At 43.5% G+C, this 19,992-nt stretch overlaps 1 protein-coding gene and 1 pseudogene across 1 annotated transcript in view; one reads left to right on the top strand and one right to left on the bottom strand.

Moving 5' to 3' along the window:
• LOC143270236 (uncharacterized) overlaps positions 1-19,992 on the top strand; it is a 285,186-nt gene that overhangs the window by 186,209 nt on the left and 78,985 nt on the right. The gene's annotated exons all lie outside the window — the stretch shown is intronic.
• On the bottom strand, positions 11,478-19,054 carry LOC143270289 (excitatory amino acid transporter 4-like; annotated as a pseudogene).

Raw genomic sequence — 19,992 nt, 5'->3', positions numbered from 1 at the left:
CAGATGAGATACGGTGCATTCAGGGTGGTATGACCATAGGCAAATGGAGAGAAACTCAACGCAATTCCACTAAATTCAGGAACGAGTCATGTCTGTCCGCTTTCCCCATACTTATTCAATATAATTCTTGAAGTTCTAGCCAGAGCAATAAGACAACATAAGGAGATTAAGGGGATACAAATTGGAAAGGAAGAACTCAAGCTTTCCCTATTTGCAGATGACATGATACTATACTTAGGTGACGCCAAAAATTCCACCAAGGAACTGATACAGCTTATAAACACCTTCAGCAACATAGCAAGATACAAGATCAACTCAAAAACATCAATATCCCTCCTATAAACAATGGACAAAGAAGCTGAGAAGGAAATCAGGGAAACATCACCCTTTACAATAGCCACAAATGACATAAAATACCTTGGGGTAACACTAACCAAGCAAGTGAAGGACCTATATGACAAGAACTTTAAGTCCCTGAAAAAAGAAATTGAAGAAGATCTCAGAAAAGGGAAAGATCTCCCATGCTCATGGATAGGCAGGACCAACATAGTAAAAATGGCAATTTTACCAAAAGAAATCTACAGATTCAATGCAATCCCAATGAAAATATCAACACAATTCTTCACAGACCTGGAAAAAATAATACTCAACTTCATATGGAAAAACAAAAAACCCAGGATAGCCAACATAATCCTGTACAATAAAACAACCTCTGGAGGCATCACGATCCCTGACGTCGAGCTCTACTATAGAGCTACAGTAATAAAATCAGCTTGGTATTGGCACAAAAACCTACATGTGGACCAATGGAATCGAATTGAAGACCCTGACATTAATCCGCACACCTATGAACATATAATTTTTGACAAAGAAGCCAAAAGTATACAATGGAACAAAGAAAGCATCTTCAACAAATGGTGCTGGCATAACAGGATATCAACGTGTAGAAGGCTGCAAATAGATCCATATCTGTCACTGTGCACAAAACTTAAGTCCAAGTGGATCAAGGACCTCAACATAAATCCAGCTGCTCTGAACCTGCTAGAAGAGAAAGTAGGAAGTAGTCTTGAACACATTGGCATAGGAGATCACTTCCTAAATATAACACCAGTAGAACAGACAATGAAAGAAACAAGCAATCAATGGGACCTCATGAAACTGAGAAGCTTTTGTAGAGCAAAGGATACGGTCAACAAAGCAAAGCAACAGCCTACAGAATGGGAAAAGGTCTTAACCAACCCCACATCTGACAGAGCACTGATATCCAGAATATATAAGGAACTCAAGAAATTAGGCATCCAAACAACCAACAGTCCAATTAAGAAATGGTCTATAGAACTAAACAGAGAATTCTCAACAGAGGAATCTCAAATGGCTGAAAGACATTTAAAGAAATGCTCAACATCCCTAATCATCAGAGAAATGCAAATCAAAACAACTCTGAGATACCACCTTACGCCTGTCAGAATGGCTAAGATCAAAAACACTGAAGACACCTTATGTTGGAGAGGATGTGGAACCAGTGGAACTCTCCTACACTGCGGGTGGGAATGCAAGCTTGTACAACCACTTTGGAAATCAATATGGCACTTTCTTAGAAAATTGGGAATCAATCTCCCCCAAGATCCAGCTATACCACTCTTGGGCATATACCCAAGAAATGCTCAATCATACCAAAAGAGCACCTGCTCATCTATTTTCATATCAGCATTGTTTGTAATAGCCAGAACCTGGACATAACCTAGGTGTACTTCAACTAAAGAATGGATAAATAAATTGTGGCACATATACACAATGGAATACTACTCAGCAGAGAAAAACAATGACATCCTGAGGTTTGCAGGCAAATTGATGGATCTAGAAAAAATCATCCTGAGTGAGGTAACCCAGACTCAGAAAGACAAATATGGTATGTACTCACTCATAGGAGGATCCTAAATGTGGAACAAGGATGACTGGACTGCTGCTTACATCACCAGGGAGGCTACCTGGAAAACAGGGCCCTAAGAAAGACACGAGAATCACCCAATTACAGAGAAATGGCTGAGATCTAAATGAACAACCTGGACATGAGTGTGAGTGATGAAGGGAAAGGGTCAAGGGAAAGAGAGCCTGTGGGAATGGGAGATCCCACCTGAATCAAGAACAGAGAGGGAAAACAAGGAGTAAGAGACCATGGTAAATGAAGACCACATGAGAATAGGAAGAAACAAAGTGCTAGAGAGGCCCAAAGAAATCCACAAAGATACCCCCACAATAGACTGCTGGCAATGGTTGAGAGACAGCCGGAACTGACCTACTCTGGTGATGGGATGGCCAAATACCCTAATAGTCGTGCCAGAAACCCCATCCAACGACTGACGGATCTGGATGCAGAGATCCATGGCTAGGCCCCGCGTGGAGTTCCGGGATTCTAATTAGTGAGAAAGAGGAGGGTTTATATGAGTGAGAATTGTTGAAACCAAGGTTGGATAAAGCACAGGGACAAATAGCCAAATGAATGGAAACACATGAACTATGAACCAAAGGCTGAGGGGCCCCCAACTGGATCAGGCCCTCTGAATAGGTGAGACAGTTGATTAGCTTGGTCTGTTTGGCAGGCATCCAGGCAGTGGTACTGGGTCCTGTGCTCATTGCATGAGTTGGCTGTTTGAAACCTAGGGCTTATGCAGGGACACTTGGCTCAGTCTGGGAGGAGGGGACTGGACCTGTCTGGACTGAGTCTACCAGGTTGATCTCAGTCCTGGGGGCTCTGGGGAGGATTTGCCCTGGAGGAGGTGGGAATAGGGGATGGGCTGGGGGGAAGGAGAGGGATGCAGGAGGGGGGAGAACAAGAGAATCCGTGGCTGATATGTAGAACTGAATTGTATTGTAAAATAAAATAAAAGGGAAAAAAAGGCACATAGAGCTCACTACGTTGAAGGCCAGGACATTCCGGCCCCTCTTGGGTTTGAAGCCTATTTCTTTCTTGATTTAAGTTGTTTGTTTTGTTTTTTTATTCTCATATGTATAAATGTTTACCTGCATGTATGTTGTATACTGCATGTGTGCCTGGTGGTCATGGAGTCCATAAAAGAACATTGGGTCTCCTGGAATTGGGGTGATAAACATCAGTTATGTAAGTAGTGGGAACAAAACTAGGTCCTCTGTAAGAGCAGCAAGTTCTCTTAACTCCTGAGCCATCTCTCTGGCCCACGGAAGACCATTTCTTGCTCAGGTAATCTTTTTTAAAAATTAAAAAGCTAACGATCTATGTCAGTGGTAGAATACTTGTCTAGCAGGTATAAATCCTTGTTTCCACTTCTAGTCCCGCAAATTAATATGAAATTGAAAGTAGGATCTATGGGGTCACAGGTGGCCTATGTTAAAACTCCAGAATTAACTCCAATTACCCCCCCCAAAAAATGTAATATGTATTGTGAAGGCCCCTGAGTTTCCCAGCAAAGGCAGTAGTGCCCTCGAGATGCCAGCTCTCTCCTCAGTAGTTGAGGAAACCCCTTTCTAGCTTCTATAGCCATACACACAGAACAAGGGGAGATGATTAGCACAGAGGACAACTCTATCAGAATGGTGGTTGAGCAAATACTCAGACTGGTATTGAAGAATGGGACTTCAAGGGAGAAGACTCCATTCATGAGCTTTATACCTTGACATGAACTCAGAGCCTATCCTGCCTCATCAGGAGAATGGCAGACACATGCCTATCTTCTCATTGTGACAGAAAAGAGCCAAGGACAGTGCCTGTCTAGGCTTCTCCTCTGTTACTCAGATTTAAAAAAATGTGCCCAGAAGAAACTTGGGGAGAAAGGGTTTTATTTTAGCTCACAATTCCAGGTTATAGTCCATCATTGTAGAGAAGTCAAGGAAGGAACTTGAAGCCGTTAGCCACAACACATCCGCAGTCAAGAGCAGAGAAAATGTGTGCATACCTATGGGTCTGGTCTCTCTCAACTTTTAAACAACTCAGGAACCAAATCAAGGGAAGAAGTACTGCCCACTTTTAGGCTGAACCTTCCCACGTTGATCTCCAACAAACATACCCAAAGGACAATGGGCCCTTCTTGAGATTATCTCCTCAGGTGATTCCAGATTCTGCCAAATGTACAATTAAAACAAACCACCACATCACTAGTGGAGGAAAAGATTCCATTAGAAAAAGAAGTGTAGGGCCCTGAGAGATGGCTCAGTGGGTAAAGATGCTGTGCTGCCAGTTCTGACAAACTGAGTTCAGTCCCCAGGACCCGCATAGCAGAAGAGGAAAACTGAATCCTGTGAGTGGTCCTCGGACCTCCACATGTGCACTGTGACACACACACACACACACACACACACACACACACACACACACACACACAAGAGCACACACACGTGCAGGTGCACAGGCACAAATGTAATTTTTAAGCTCTTTTAAACCAAGTGGCTGGAGATAGTTCAGCAGCTAGGAGCACTTACAGCTCTTGCAGAGGACCCAAGCTCTATTCCTGGAACCCGTATCAGGCAGCTGCCTATAACTCCAGTTCCAGGGAACTTGAAGCCCTCTTCTCATCTTAGAAAACACCTTCACACAAGAGGTGAACACAGACTCAGGGAGACACATACAAAATAGAAAAAAATGTGAAGTGTAGTTTCTACTGACCATGTATAACACTCACATCCTTATAAGCCAAAATATTATTCCATTACCAGGAATGATGGCACATGCCTACAGTCCCAATTAGCCAGGTCAGAGAGAGAGGAGGAGGGAGAAAGGGAGAGAGGGAGAGAGGGAGAGAGGGAGGGAGGGAGGGAGGGAGGGAGGGAGGGAGGGAGGGAGGGAGGGAAAGAAAGATCATAAGTCAAACCATCTTAAGTCAGGATGTGTCTATGGAAGAAATTTCCAACGAAGAAAATACTTTCCTTCACAGTGTTTACATTTTCATTCTTGTATGATAGGCAGACAATAAGTAACATGGATGAGTAAAAAATCCCCCATGGATACAAATGCTGTGGAGCATCCTACATCCTTCATCCAAAATACTGGAAATCAGAAATATTGCACATGTTGCTTTGTTGTTTTTCAGATTTTTTGATATTTGCATATACATAATTTTATATCTTAGTTAGGAATGAGATGCAACTATAAACAGGAAATTTGTCAGTAGACCTTGTTCACCCAGCCTGTCCTATTCAGTTGATATTCATCGTCTCACCTGATTGTGGTAATCTGGCCCAGGTTGAGCTCATAGTTGTTGACTTGAGCAAAAAAGATGGCTGCCAAGGCCTCATAGAGTACAGTGCCATCCATGTTGACAGTGGATCCACAGGCAGCAGGAACCTGGTGATGGGTCAGTCCACACCCAGACCCTCCTCCAGGCATCAGAAAGTGATAGGCAGGGTTGCAGAGCTGGGGGAAGAGAGCTCTGGAGGCTGAGAATAGGGAGTTGAAGGATGGGGAGAGGGCAGTAGCAGCAAAGGGCCAAAGGAGGGCTCCCCTCTAGCACATGGAGAACAGGTTGGAATGTGAGCAAGGAGTAGAAAGTGGGAATTACAGTTGTGCATGGGGGAGTGGGACTCCTAATGCAGAGAGAACTCAGAGGTAGACATTCCCAGAGGAATGTCTCTTGACCCATTCACACCAAGATTTTATGACAGTCTATTCCAGATTGCTGACTTCCACACCGAAGCCTAAAGATGATGGCTAACTTCAATTATCAAGAACTGAACCAGGAACTACCTAAGAAGAGAGTCTCCATGGGTCACTATGTTTGGTCATCCTATGGGAATCATCTATGTGGGATTGTCTTAACTAATTCATATGAGAAAACCCAGCCAACGATGAGTGGTGCTATTCCCTAGGCAGGGGGTCCTGAACTATTTAACAGTGGAGAAACCAAGCTGAGCATATGCAAGAAAGCAGCAAACATGCATTTATTCTCTGTGCCTGAGTGTGATGTGACTAGCTGCCTCAAGTTCCTGTTTAGATTTCCCCACAGAAATGGGCTATAACCTGTAATTGTAAGCCAAATAAATTTCTTCCTCACACACTAAACTACCCTTCATCAGGGTATTTTGTCACAGCAACAGAAATGAAAGTAGAACAGTAAAAGACAGAGTGTTTTTCTGCACAAGAAACAACCCAATCTACAGCAGCTAGGGCTCTCCCCAACTACTTCACAGAGTATACTTTCATTTGACTGGCAACTTAGTAGAAAGAGTAGGCATCTCATTTGGGGTCAGGTTGTCTGCAAGAACTGACCCCTGTGCGGTCAGCTTTATGCTATGAAACTTAAAGCTTGGACTCAAGTCTTTGGCCCTAGAACAAGACATTGCCTACTGCAAAGCACCCAATTCAATTTCAACCTTTGCCAAGCATCAGAAACAGCACTGGAGGTGGGAGCAGGGGCTGATTAGCTCCATACTGATCTGATTGGTTTAATTCTATGTACAATAGTATCAATCCTATTTAGCCCCAGATCAAAGATCAAAAGGCACATTCTCCAATCATCATGAGGACAATAAAAAATATTTTCTCCTATCTGTTTGGATCTTGGGATACTTTGTCAAGCTGTTTTAAATTTGGATGGTGAGAGATAAGGATCACTTTTTTAAGCCCCTAAAAGCACAAACAGGAGAGGAAAGCCTAAGAAGCCAAGACTCTCTGAGCTTGTGTTTCACCCCCAGTACCACCTTAAACAAAGAACTGGCATCTGTCTCTCCTCCTTATAACCTAGAGAAACAAAAGAGACAAGGAGGTTATGAGAGTCATCACAAGACAAAGACTATATCCCCAAGTATAGGCCACCGGTAGAAAGCTTCAAGAGTTACCCAATACTATTGTATAACCAGAAGAGGTGTTTGGAGAGGTGGAGAGGAGAGTACCTAAAAGAACCTATGAAAGATGAAGAATGGACTCAGGGAGAGTTCCGGGAAAGGCCATACCTGGAAGAGGTACCTATGGCTGTGATGAGGGCCTGTAGCGGGCCCCCAATGAATGGGAGGGGGTTCTGATGGGTGACAAGAAGGCAGATGAGGGGCAAAACACCACCAGCACGGAGGAACAATCCAATGATGACAGTCAGAGTATACATGCCCAGCTGACCTCCAAGGGCAGCCATGTCTTTCATTTCCAGAATCTTCCCAGCAATCAGGAACAGGATGCCCACAGGTGCATACCTGGGCAAGGCACATATGTATTAGGATGATCTTCCTCACAGGTCTGGAGCTGGCATTCCCCAAACTTTGCCCAAATAGATTCAAGGAGCCAGACAGTACCTACCATGAAACCACAACTCCACCCCAACCTTTCCTGAGTATCAAAGCCAGCACTGGGACACAGGGGAAATGGCCCTGTGGTTAGGAGTACTTGCTGTTCAATGATGAAATTCTCATTTTAGACACATCATCCACACTGGACAGCTCAAAAACACTTCTAACTCCAGCTCAAGGGATATGGCACCACTTTCTGGTCTCTATGGGTACCCACAGAAACACCTGCACACCCACTTACACATCCACACACATATATAAAATAAAATATTTTAATAGCATTGTTGTTAGGGTTTTCTCCCAAAATATTTCCCCAGAGGCTCATATGTTGAAGGCCAGTGCTCTGAGGTGGGACCTGTAGAAGCTAACTGTTCATGAGAGTTCCAATCTCTGCTATGGGTTATCAATTGATGGAATCATAGCTGAATGAGCTATTGGGAGCAAACTATAGGAAAGGCCTCGTAAAAGGCAGTAGATCATTGGGGGTATACCCTTGAAGGACATGTCTTCTCCGCAGTCTCTCCCTCTCTCCCTCTCTTTTTCCTAGATGCAGTGAAGTTAGCAGCTGCATTGGCTATATCCATTCACCATCATGGCCCAAACGCAATGGAGCCAGCCAACCATGCACTGTTTCCTGCAAACCTGTGAGGCAAAAATAAACCTTCCCTCTTTAAATTGGTTTTCCCGGGCATTTTGTCATAGCAACAGAAAAGCTAATTAATGCAATTGGATTCTATGAATGTACCACCTCACATTGGTTACTCACTGCTCATCTGATAAGCAGAAAAGTTCCTACAACATCAGCATTGAGCCTTCTGGAATCTTTATCTCATTCTCTCATTCAAGCCCCTTTCAGCTCAACTCCAGATGACTATTCCCTTCAGAATTCGGTCCTTAGGCATTAATTACTAAGTATGGCAGTTTGAATGAAAATGGTACCCCTAGGCTCATAAGGAGTGGCACTTTTGGGAGGTATGGCCTCATTGGACTACATGTGGTATTGTTGGAGGAAGTGTGTTATTGGGGGCAGGCTTTGATGTTTCAGATGCTCGAGCCAGGCCCAGTGTGTTTCTCTCTTTCGGCTGCCTGCAGGTCCAGATGTAGAACTCTTTGCTCCTTCTCTAGCACCATGCCTGCTTGCATGCCACCACACTTCCTACCATGAAATTAATGAACTAAATCACTGAACTGTAAAACAGCCCTAATTAAATGTTTTCCTTTATAAGAGTTGCCATGCTCATGGTGTCTCTTCATAGCTATAGAAACCCTAACCAAGACACTAAAACATCCCCTATCTCTGGCCTTCTAAATTTCCACAAATTGCTTTTTGTGCTAGTTAGTTTGAAGTTTCAACTTGACACAACCTAAAATCACCTGAGAAGACAGTTTCAATGAGGAATTATCTAGAGTAGGTTGGCTTATGGGAATGTGCTTGGGAGACTCTCTTAATTGCAAATTGTTGTAGAAAGAGATAGTCCACTGTGGGCAGCACTATTTAATGGGCTTGGCCCTGGACTGCGTAATAATAGAAGAAGCTGGCTGAAACTAAGCAAGCAAGCAAGCAAGCAGGGATTCATGTGTTGATTCTCTCTACTCTTCACTGTGATGTGATGTTTGAAGTTCCTGTTTTGTCTTCTCTATAATAATGGACTGTAACCTAGAAATGTGAGGCTATAAATAATCATTTGCTCTTTATGTCAGAATTTTATCACAGCAACCAAAATGAAACTAGAGTCCTTCTTGTCCAGTCACTCGGCGTTTCTCAGGCTTTGCCTGTTCTCTCCCTTGTTGGTGATGTACCTCTCTCCTCTTCACATCTAGTTAGGTTCTTACTCTCCTTTCAAGCCCAGATGTATGGCTCACTCCTCATCTTCCCAGGGAGCATCCACTGTATATGGGTCCATCCACCACTGCTGGAGCTTTGCTATGGCACCTATGGCTTTGTGTTACACATAGTGGTCTACATCTGTCTCCCCATGGATTTTACAAACTTCTTCAAGATAAAGTATGACTTCAGTGTATCACTGTGTCTCAAGCCTGGGAAACTGTCTGCTAGACGAATGAGCTAGTGAAGAGTGAAATAATTTTGAAAAAAATTAATGTGAAAAGGGGACATGGGTGTTGGAAGATGGAGTAGTGGTTAAAACACTTATCATGTAAGCATGAGGACCAGAGTGTAGACCCTCCAAAACCTATGTAATGCTTGATAGGCTAGGCCAACCCAGCCTCAGAAGGGGAGTCAGGTCAATTTGGCTAGCAAGATGAGCCACTTCCTTGAGCTCCAGATTTGACTGAGGGATCCTTCCTTAATGAATAAGAGCTATGGAAACCAGCCCTAATTAAATTTTTTCCTTTATAAGAGTTGCCATGGTATAAGAGCTATGGAAAATGATACCCAACATGCCCTTGGGCCACCACACACATACTTCCCCCCACTCATTCAAAAATAACATACATTCGCATGCACATCACACCATACCCAAATGTAGAAAGGAAAATAAAACAGGGCATGAGTAAGTATGAAAGTGAAGAGATAAATGGAATATCTGAGGGAGTAAATGAGAAAATGGCAAATGCATACATAAATCAACAGGTTTGGGAGTGAATCCAAGTGTGCTGGTTTGGGTGAGTAAATACACAAATGCAGTCAATGTCTTAACTAATGGTGTTAATACTACAGCTCAGTGTCACAGTTATTGCCTAGCTTACTCAAGGCCCTAGGTTCCATCCTGAGCACCAGGGAAAAAAGATTATTATTTAGGAAACTGAAGGTACAGCTCAGTGGTAGAGTGATTGATTATCTAGTAGACATAAGGCCTTGGTTCAACCCTAGCACTTAAAAATAATTACAGGGGCCAGAAAGATGGCTCCCCAGGTAAAGATACGTTGTGCCAAGCCTGAAGGCCTGAGTTGGATCCTGAAATCCACATGGTAGGAAGAGAGCACTAACTCTCACAACTTTATCCTCTATGTCCACATGCATGCTATGGTTTGCATATCCATACACATGTACTCTGACACAATAGATAGATAGATAGATAGATAGATAGATAGATAGATAGATAGATAGATAAATGTAATAGAGTGATAATTGTGAAGTAATTTAACTAATGAACATATTTATCAGTGAATAGATACATGAAGAAATTATTTAACTGATAAATAGAAAAAGACTTTAAAAGAAGATAAGTGAGTGGGCCAGTGCTAGAAAAATGAGAATGAATGAGTGAATACAAGAAATAGATGAGGGAATGAATGAAAGAAAAAGTTACTGAATTGAATCACTGCAGAAAAGAATGAGGAAGTGAATCAGTGAGTTGATGATTGAATTAACAAATGCAGAAATGTGGTGGTGCATGCCTGTAATCCCACTAATCAGGAGGCTGACAGAAAAGGTTGGCAGGTTCCAGACAATCCCGGGCTACATAGTAAGACCTGTCTCAAAAACAGCACAATGACCTCACAGCAACTGTAGTTGTCTGCACAAATTGACACAGGATCAAGCCAGTCAATATTCCAACATGGACTGAGGAGAGACTCACAAGCCCTGCTCCTAGCTGAGAAACTATTTTGAGAGTTAATGGCTTCTGGGGAATGGAAAGCCAAAATTTTTCCTGGATGAGGCATCCTGTAGGTTGCCCAAATCAGTGGCCATGCCCTCATCCATGTTCACACAGACAGTTCTCATTGGAATCAATGGGAGATATATACAAATACATGCATATGATGATATAGAGTTGGAAGGGGAACATGAGAGTCTGAGAGAAGTCGAGGGAGAATGGGAATATGGGTATTATCAAGACACTTTTTATACATGTATGAAATTATCTAAGAACATATTTTTATTACACAAAAATGGGAGGAAAGTGGGTGACCCAATGTGTGGGAGGATGAACATAGATGAATGAGTGAATGAATCACAGAGTGAATGCACAAATGAGTGAGTGAGTAAATAGATTAATGGAGTTATGAACTGCTGAATAACTCACTACAGAAAGATATGAATGAACTGATGATTTGATGATTAAATTAACTAACACACAGATGAATGAGGGGCCAAATGTCTCCAACAGTCCCATCAGCCTGGTCACCGTCACCCCCAGGAACCACCACCACTGCCTCACCCAGGCACATGCACCCACCAACTACTCACCAGATGCTGATGCCCACCAGCCTCATAATAGCCTCATTGAGGCTGTCAAAGAAGTCCCTCAGGACATGGCCTTTGTGCTTCATGCCACCAATGACCAACCCGAAGGCCAAGAGAAGACCACAAGGCCCAAGGTATTGATGCCACTGGCTGAACCAGGCACAGGCACAGTCTCCTCAAAGTTTATCACCTCCTGCAGGGTGCCCAAGGCTTGGGTGACATTTTCCAGGATGCTGGTTTCATTCTCCACTGAGGATGGGGGAGACATGGAGGCCCCCAGTTCTGACCCATTCTCTGTCCTTACAGTCATCCTGGTTACCACTCGTGTGCTGTACTGCATCTTAAACTGAAATGCAGAGAAATTGATACCAGATTCAGTATGGTGGTTAGCTCTTTCATAAATATCACAAAAAAAAATATAAAAAAACTGGAGTTAGGCCTGTGAGGCCCTGTGTTCCATACATCTCATTTGCACGAACACACACACACACACACACACACACACACACACACACACACACACTGAAAATATAACGATAATGATAATAAAAAAAGAAATTAGTAACTGGCATTTGCCTAATATAAACAAGTCCTGGCTTTCATCCTCTTCACCAAAGAAAAGAAATGAGTAACCAAATAGTGAGGATGTTAAAAACCAAGCATAGAAAATGGATATATAGTCTACATCTTTATGTCTAGCCTTCAGTGAAGGGGTTGCTATGCGCCCCCTGCTGGCCAAATTCAGTCCACTACTTGCTTCTGTAAATATAGTTTTACAGGAAAGTGTAAGTCCTCTTCACATGTTGCCTGTGGCTGCTTTTCTACTATGAACCCCAAGCTCATGCTCAGACAGATTTTAGCACATCTGTGATCAGAAGTCTCAGAACCTCGACCCCAGCATCCTAGCCTCCATGAATTCCATAACCTGGCCACCCTTTGCATCACCAACATAGCCATGTGTGGTACACATATTCTCCCAGAATCGTCCCCAAGGTCCCCCCACTCAGGCCCTTCTTCCCACCCTTCTCCTTGGGAAGTAAGCTCCCTCCACCCTCCATCCCTCCTTCATTAAACCATGTGCTTCTCCTAACCTGTTTGAAGCAGGCCTCCACAAGTTAGGTGGAAACATATTTCTGCACAAAAACATCAGAGAAGGGAAAGTGGTTAGAGTTTGGGAGTGAGCCAAAGGGCATTCCTGCACTGATAACCATGGCAACCGTAGCAGCAGACAATATAGAAATGCATGGTGTGGGCCCAGGGTTGAGCAAAGTACCTGCCCTTCATCATCTGACATAAACCCTGCAATGACCCTAGAAGTAAACACTGTAAACATCTCTAGCTTCCACAGGAGGTAACCAAAGGCCAGAGGAGATCGCCCAGACCCATAGAGCTGCTCAGAGTTGCAGATGTAACTTACCATGGATTGATTATAATTAGGCCCCACCCAAAGTCATGGAATCTGAGTGCCATAAAGTTGATGGTGGAGCCTTGGACTAAAGAAGTTTACAGAGTAATAGGAAGTGGCCTTGTTTTTGATATGCTTGCTCTTGATAACCATCTTGTGCTCTCTGCCGTGTTATGATGCAGCTAGAAGATCCTCACTAGATGCTGGTGCAAAGTTGTTGGGCATCCTAGATCCCTGAACATGAGCTAAATAAACCTTTGTCTTTTGGTTCTTTGCTTTTGTTTTCATTTTACAACTAACTCAGTTTCAAGTATACTTTTCATTTAAATTTTAATACACTTATTCAGAGGCACAGTGCCATGGTATACAGATAAAAGGTAGACAACTTGTAGGAGTCGGTTCTCTCATTCCACCATGTGGATCCTGTCAGGTTGTCAGGCATGGTGATAAGTGTCTTTACCCACTAAATCATTTCACTGGCCCTAACTTTTATTTATTTAGGCGTGTGTGTGTGTGTGTGTGTGTGTGTGTGTGTGTGTGTGTGTGTGTGTGTGTGTGTGTGTGTGTGTGTGTGTGTGTGTGTGTGTACACATATGCCACAGCATGTACATGGAGTTGGGAGGACAACTTACAGGACTCTGTTCTCTCCTTCCACCATGAGGATGGTCCAGAGGATTGAACTCGGGTGGTCAGGCTTGGCAGCAAATACCTTTATTCACTAAGCCATCTCATTGGACCTCAGCTAGTGTATAATAGCAGCAGAGAACACCGTAAGAGTTCCTAAACTCTTCCGGTGCCAAGTCAGTACCATAGGAACAGTATGACTGGATTTGACATTACTTCTGACAGGCAAAATCTTATTGGACTAAGAGAATCATTTGCACGGGTTGGGGTTTTAGCTCAGTGGTAGATCACTTGCCTAGCAAGTGAAAGACCCTGGGTTCAGTCCTCAGCTCCAGAAAAAAAAAGAGAATCATTTGCTCACCAAAGAGGTTATGAACACCTATTGAACAGCAGCAGCTCCTCTTACTCCGTCCTGGGATACTACAACAGTGTCCTCTCCAGCCTCAGAGCTCAAAGATCAGACCTAGACTTAGCTTTCTTAAGGATATGCAAGGATCCAGGGCAGAAATGGCAACCAATAGTTGCTTCCTTTTCCAAACTAGATCTACCTTTTCCTGTAGTCTCTCATAGAAAAGAATTGCTGCATGCATATCTGGAAGTCCCAACAAAATGTGAATGTCACCTGACCAGGTCCATGAATGCATGAGCTGTTGGGACAGTCTGAATTTGACTCTCATGGTGCAGCCCCTCCTTGGAGCCTTTCCCAAGATGGATGATGGTGACCATTAGGATCCCAGTGAAAACCACAATGACTGTGGTCACCATGTAGTGCACAGCTGCCCGCATTCCCATCCTCCCTGTTGCCTTGTTGTCCAGGGATGCCATACCTAGAAAAGAGATAATGCAGTTCGTGCAACAGCACCCATTCCTTTTAGCCTCCATCTGGTCCACCCATTCCATACCATCAGCTCAAACTCATTGCACATCCCTTAACTGAAGATGTCCACAAAAAACATGGTTCACCTTCTAATGCTGAGAGTTATCTACACAACAAATTTTATGCTATCACAAATAAATATATTATCAGGCAAAATATAATTTGATTATAGTTTATTAAGTTAATAAAGGGAGCTGGTAAGATTACTCGGTATTAAGAACACATACTGCTCTTACAGGGAACCCAAATTCCAGTATCAACACAAATATTCTGTGGCTCACTACCACTTGTAATTCCAGCTCCAGGGTATCTGATGCCCATTTCTGACCTCCATGGGCACATGCATTCATGTGTACATACCCACATAGACACATGATTAAATAATAATAACAAAATAAGTATATAAAAGTAAATAAAAGTTTTGTGTCACTTTGAAATAAAGTTTTACAGTGTACAGTGTATACCCACCACCTAGAGATGATCTGAAAGAACACGAGAGGAGAGGCATAGGTCATCTGCAAACACTACATCAATTTACAGAAAGGGCTTCAGCATCCTCAGGTATTGGTGTTTATACGGATCTTGAAACCAATCCACTGGTGGTTCAACCCAGGGATGATTCAGTTTTTGATTCTTAGGCTAAAAACAAATGGACACATACCACTCCATTTTATTACTACAAATAACTGCACCAATCACAGTACCTCCCCTTTACTCTAAGTTAACCTTTCAACTTCCACCCAACCCTCTCCTTATCCTGCACCATAAATATCACAATCATTGAAGTCTTCATCCCAGGGTCCATCACAACTCCCACTTCACTTGAACCCACCCCTTTCTACATTTAGCCTGGATACTGTTCATGCTGTACCTATATGTCTCTTACCAGGCCATGCAACCATCCAGTTGCTATGAGTTTGAGATACTAACAATCTGCACTTTTCTCCTGAGAGTGATCCTCAGCAGAATGGGAGCTTCCTCCTCCAGAAAGGTCCCATTGTTCTGCAACAGTCAATGATTGCTGGTGCAGGGATTCAGATGAAGACAGAATTGGTGGTGAGAGACACCTCCATGATGTTGCTCACACTTCAGAGCCCCTGCCCAGTGGGAGCACACTGAGACACCAGCCTTCTTCTGAAAACATGCCTTTGCTTAGCTTCCTTTCCCATCCTGTCCTTCTATCTTCACTTCTTCATGTGTTTCTCCCTTGGTGAGTTTCTGGTGACCAGATCTACATGTCAGGCTTGGCTTCAAAGAAGCCCAACCTAAGAAACCAGCCTTGATCATTATTTCTGTCCCTAAACCCAAGGCTTACTAAACATCACCTATGGCCTAAATCTGGTGCACTATTTACTTTTGTAAAGTTGTATTGAAACACAACTCTGGTGAGTAGTTTTAGTTGTTAACTCAACACGAGCAAGTACCACTAGGAAGAGAGGCTCAATGGGGAATTTTATAAATCAGGTGGACCTGTGGCATGACTGGGGGGTCCAGATTACATTGAAGGAGGAAGGACAATCATTGTGTGTAGCACCATTCCCTAGGAAAGGGATTCTGGACTGTATACATGTAGAGATGTAACTTGATACAAATAAGCATGTGTCCATTTATTTTCTCTCTGCTCTTGGTTGTGGATGGGTTATGATGAACTGCTTCAAGTTCCTATGTTGTCTTCCCTGAGTGATAGACTCTAACCTGGAACTGTGAGCTAAAATAAACCCTTTCTCCCCTAAGTTGTTTTGTGTCAAATATTTTATTGTAACAACATAAATGAAACCAGGGCAACAGCCATGCACACTTGCCGACATATTGCCTATACATGCTCTTCTACTCCAGCATCAAAGGTGAACCATAAAATGAAGATCCGATGGCCCTGAAGCAAAAACAACTACTATCCAGAAGAAAAGGTGCTACATAACACATCAAAGCTCCTTTCCTTCCTCCACCCTCCATCCTGGCACCTCCATCCCACTCACTTCCTCCATGTTCAACCACATTCCATTTATCATCTACCCCATATCCAAGCTAACTCCCCTGACCCTCCAAAGCCTTTCTTCCCCCCCTGGAGAGACCAGAGCTCTGGCAGGATGGGATTTTACCTTCAACAACAAGTACAAGGAAGTTATTGGGACACAAGGATCCTGTGACAGCAAGACTGAAGCAAGAGCTGGGCACAGCTTGAGTTGATGTGTTTGGAAAGGGCCCCCACTGGTGAGGAAGCCCTGGCTCTTTTCTCAAGTGTGGGCTTGGAATGGGTCCTGTAGATGCACAGTGGCTTGGGGTCTCACCTGGGACAAGGCTGGAGACGATGAGGGGGAGCACCAGCATCTGCAGCATCCTCATGAGCAGCTCACCAGGAAAAGAGAAGTACTTGATCTGGTGGTAGAAGAGCTGGTGTGGGCACAAGGCAATGCCAGGAAAAGTTCATGGAATGAACTATGAATCTCAACCCCAAGCACTGTCCATCCATCTCTAAAAGAGTATAGTAAGGTGAGCAGTGACTATTCTAGGAGGTGCATTTGTGTACATGGGTATTACATGGATTTGTGTGTGCATGGATACATTTGTGCATGGGTATGTGTATGTGTGTGTGTGTGCTTGTGTTATAGACAAATGTGGGTGTTTGTGAATGAATGGGCATGTATAAAAAGATGTATATATGGGTATGTATGTGCATGTGTGTAAGTATGTGTACATTTGTGTGAGCATGGGCATATATATGTGTGTGCATGATGAGGATTTGTGTGAATGAATGTGTGCATGTAGTTGTGTGCACATGGATATATATATATATATATGTGTGTGTGCATTTTATGCATTTGTGTGTGCATAGGTGTGTGTGCACATTCATATGTACATTGGATCATATATAAAGATATGCACATGCATTTCTTGGGTGTGTCTATAAGTATGACTCTTTTGTCTGTGTTATCATTTTCTTTTTTTTTTTCAGATTATGCATACAGTGTTCTCCTGTGGGCCAGAAGAAGGTACCGGACCTCATTACAGATGGTTGTGAGCCACTATGTGGGAATTGAACTCAGTACCTCTGGAAGAACAACCAGTGCTCTTAACCACTGAATCATCACTCCAGCTCTATGCTACCACTTTCAAATATGGAAGTGCATATGAAATTGGGCTTCTAAGCATGTAGATGTAAATGCATAGATGAGTGTGTGAAAGTATTCACAAAGTCCAAGACAGCTGGCTGTGGTACCCTTGGAATCCACACTGTCTAAATAATCAAGTACACATGGAAATTTTTAAGGGGAAATTATCTGTGGAAAGCAGAAAAGGGGCTATTTGGGGAGAGAAAAGGAACCAGCAGAGGGTGACTAGGTAAGAGGGGGTAAAGGAAAAAGAATATGATCAAAGCACATTGTATACAGATATGAAGATGTCATGAGGAACCCATTATTTTATACAACCTCATAATTCCTTAAGTTGTGTCTGTTGAACGTGTAGAGATTTTTTTCTCTTATCAATATTTCCTAGACAATACAGTATAACAACTATTTACCTAGCAGTTACATTGCTTTGGGTGTTACAAATAACCTAGAGACCAAGATAGCCACAGATCTGGCAAACACTACCCCATTTTATTTAAGGGACTTGAGCATCCACAGATAACAAATGCTTGTGGACATCCAAACCAATAGACAATCAAGTTCCTTAAATAAAATGGGGTAGTGTTTGCAGAACCAATCTCTTAAGGGTATGATGGATAGCTGCATATTTTTATGAACGTTAGCACAGTTTATGTGACTGCACTTCTCAATTAAGATATGTAAGATATATTCATATGTAAGATATATTTATCCTTCTCTGTGTGTAGTCGTAAAGTGCATGTCTGTTGAGTGTACTTGCGGATGCCCATACCCACACATGTGACATCACATCGTGTTCATACAGCTGTTTTTGTGCATGTATGTGCCCTCTCTACCTGAGTCCTCTGATGGGCTAAGGGATTGTGCGATGAGTGCACCAGAGAGGGTGGGTAGTTAATAGAAGTCCCGCCTCCCAGAAGCAGAGCTCACCAATGATCACAGCGCTGACTGTGAGCAAGATGAAGGCATTTCTGCACAGAAAGCGCCACACATGCTCTCTGATCATGGACTGCAGGCGCATGCGCATGCGCAGTGCTCTCTGCTGCCAACTGTCCTGAGGTCACCAGGAGAGCCCACACCACCCAGGTGCTGGCTGCTCTGCCTCAGGAACAGACTGTTGCCATGGCTGCTCATCACCTCTCTCTGGGGACAGAGGAGACCAGGTCTGGTGAGGGAGGATTCCAGGAAAGGAGAGGGTAAGGTGGAGGGGCAGGCACTTGCAGCTCAGAAGTCAGGGGAGGGGCGATGCCCATGTGGAGACTACTGAGAGCCTGCCCTGGATGAGATACAGTTTTTAATCCCAGCAGCAAAAGGTTAAGGTCTTCGGACCCAAACACTAGAGAGGGTGGTTAGAGACAGGGTAGAAAAACAAACAAACAAACACACACACACAAACAAAACACACAAAATACTGCACACCTTTCAGGTTTTCTGCCTCCAGCCTCCTTCACTGAGATCATCTCAAGCAACTGGGAGCTGCTGCAGCTCTCAAACTAAAGTGCCAGGCCTTTGCTGAATACCCATTGCATAAGAGCTCTTGAAAGGGCACTTTAGGCTAGTCCCCCTATCCACAGTAGTTGGGTGTCCAGCCCTAAGACGCCCATAGTCGACTTTTCACAAGGACAAAATCAGCAGGTGCCTGGGAAACAGTGGTAAGCAACTAATATGGCTGCCCAGTGTGCGTGACCAGGACAGTAATGCTGTAAGGGAGGGGTCACTGGGAAAGAAATGATGACACTTCTAGTCCCAGCTGGAGGTTCATGACCCTCTTTTGGGGTGAGACCTCAGACTTTGTGCCCCCCCCTTTTTTTTACCTGTGTCCGTATTTATTTTTTCTTATTAACTTACTTTATTTGCTAAGATAACCAAAACGGGATGATGTGTTTTTCATGAATTAAATAAAATGCTCATAAATATAAAACCTGCCAATCTGTTTAGCAGCCAAACATTTGGAAGTTACCAAACAGCTTAGAAACCGTGGCTTTTGACCCAGCCGTTGACAGCCCTGTAATATCAGCTACTCTAGAGGATGGTGGTGGAAGGCTGTTTACAAGATCAAGTCCAGCACCTGCAACTTAGTAGAACCCTGTCTTAAAATAAAAAGTTAAAAAGAGAGCTACTGGGCAAGGGGTGGGAGATGGCTCAGTGATTGAGGGTGCATATTGCTTCTGTAGAGGACCAGAGTTCCATTCCCAGCACCCACATCAGGCAGCTCAGAACTGCTATGCCCCCTGCTGGCCTCATTGGCACCTGCACTCACATGTACAAACACACACACACACACACACACACACACACACACACACACACACACACACACCAAAACCGAAAATAAAATTCTCATTTAAAGAGGGACAGACTATATAGCTCAGTGGTAGAGTACTTGCCTACTATGTTCAAGGCTCCAAGTTCAGTTCTCAGTACTGATCCCCTCAGCTTCCCAAGTAGCTGGGATTGCAGGCATGCACCACCATGTTGAACTGTTCCAGCATTGTTTGGATGCCACTACCCACGTGGCTGTCTTCTAAGATGGCTGCCCTCTGTATCTGTCTGAGTTCTCCACCTGCTTCCAAAAGACAAGTTG

Source organism: Peromyscus maniculatus, chromosome 22, assembly GCF_049852395.1.
Source record: "Peromyscus maniculatus bairdii isolate BWxNUB_F1_BW_parent chromosome 22, HU_Pman_BW_mat_3.1, whole genome shotgun sequence".
NCBI lineage: Eukaryota > Metazoa > Chordata > Mammalia > Rodentia > Cricetidae > Peromyscus > Peromyscus maniculatus.
This window is presented reverse-complemented; position numbering and strand designations above follow the sequence as displayed.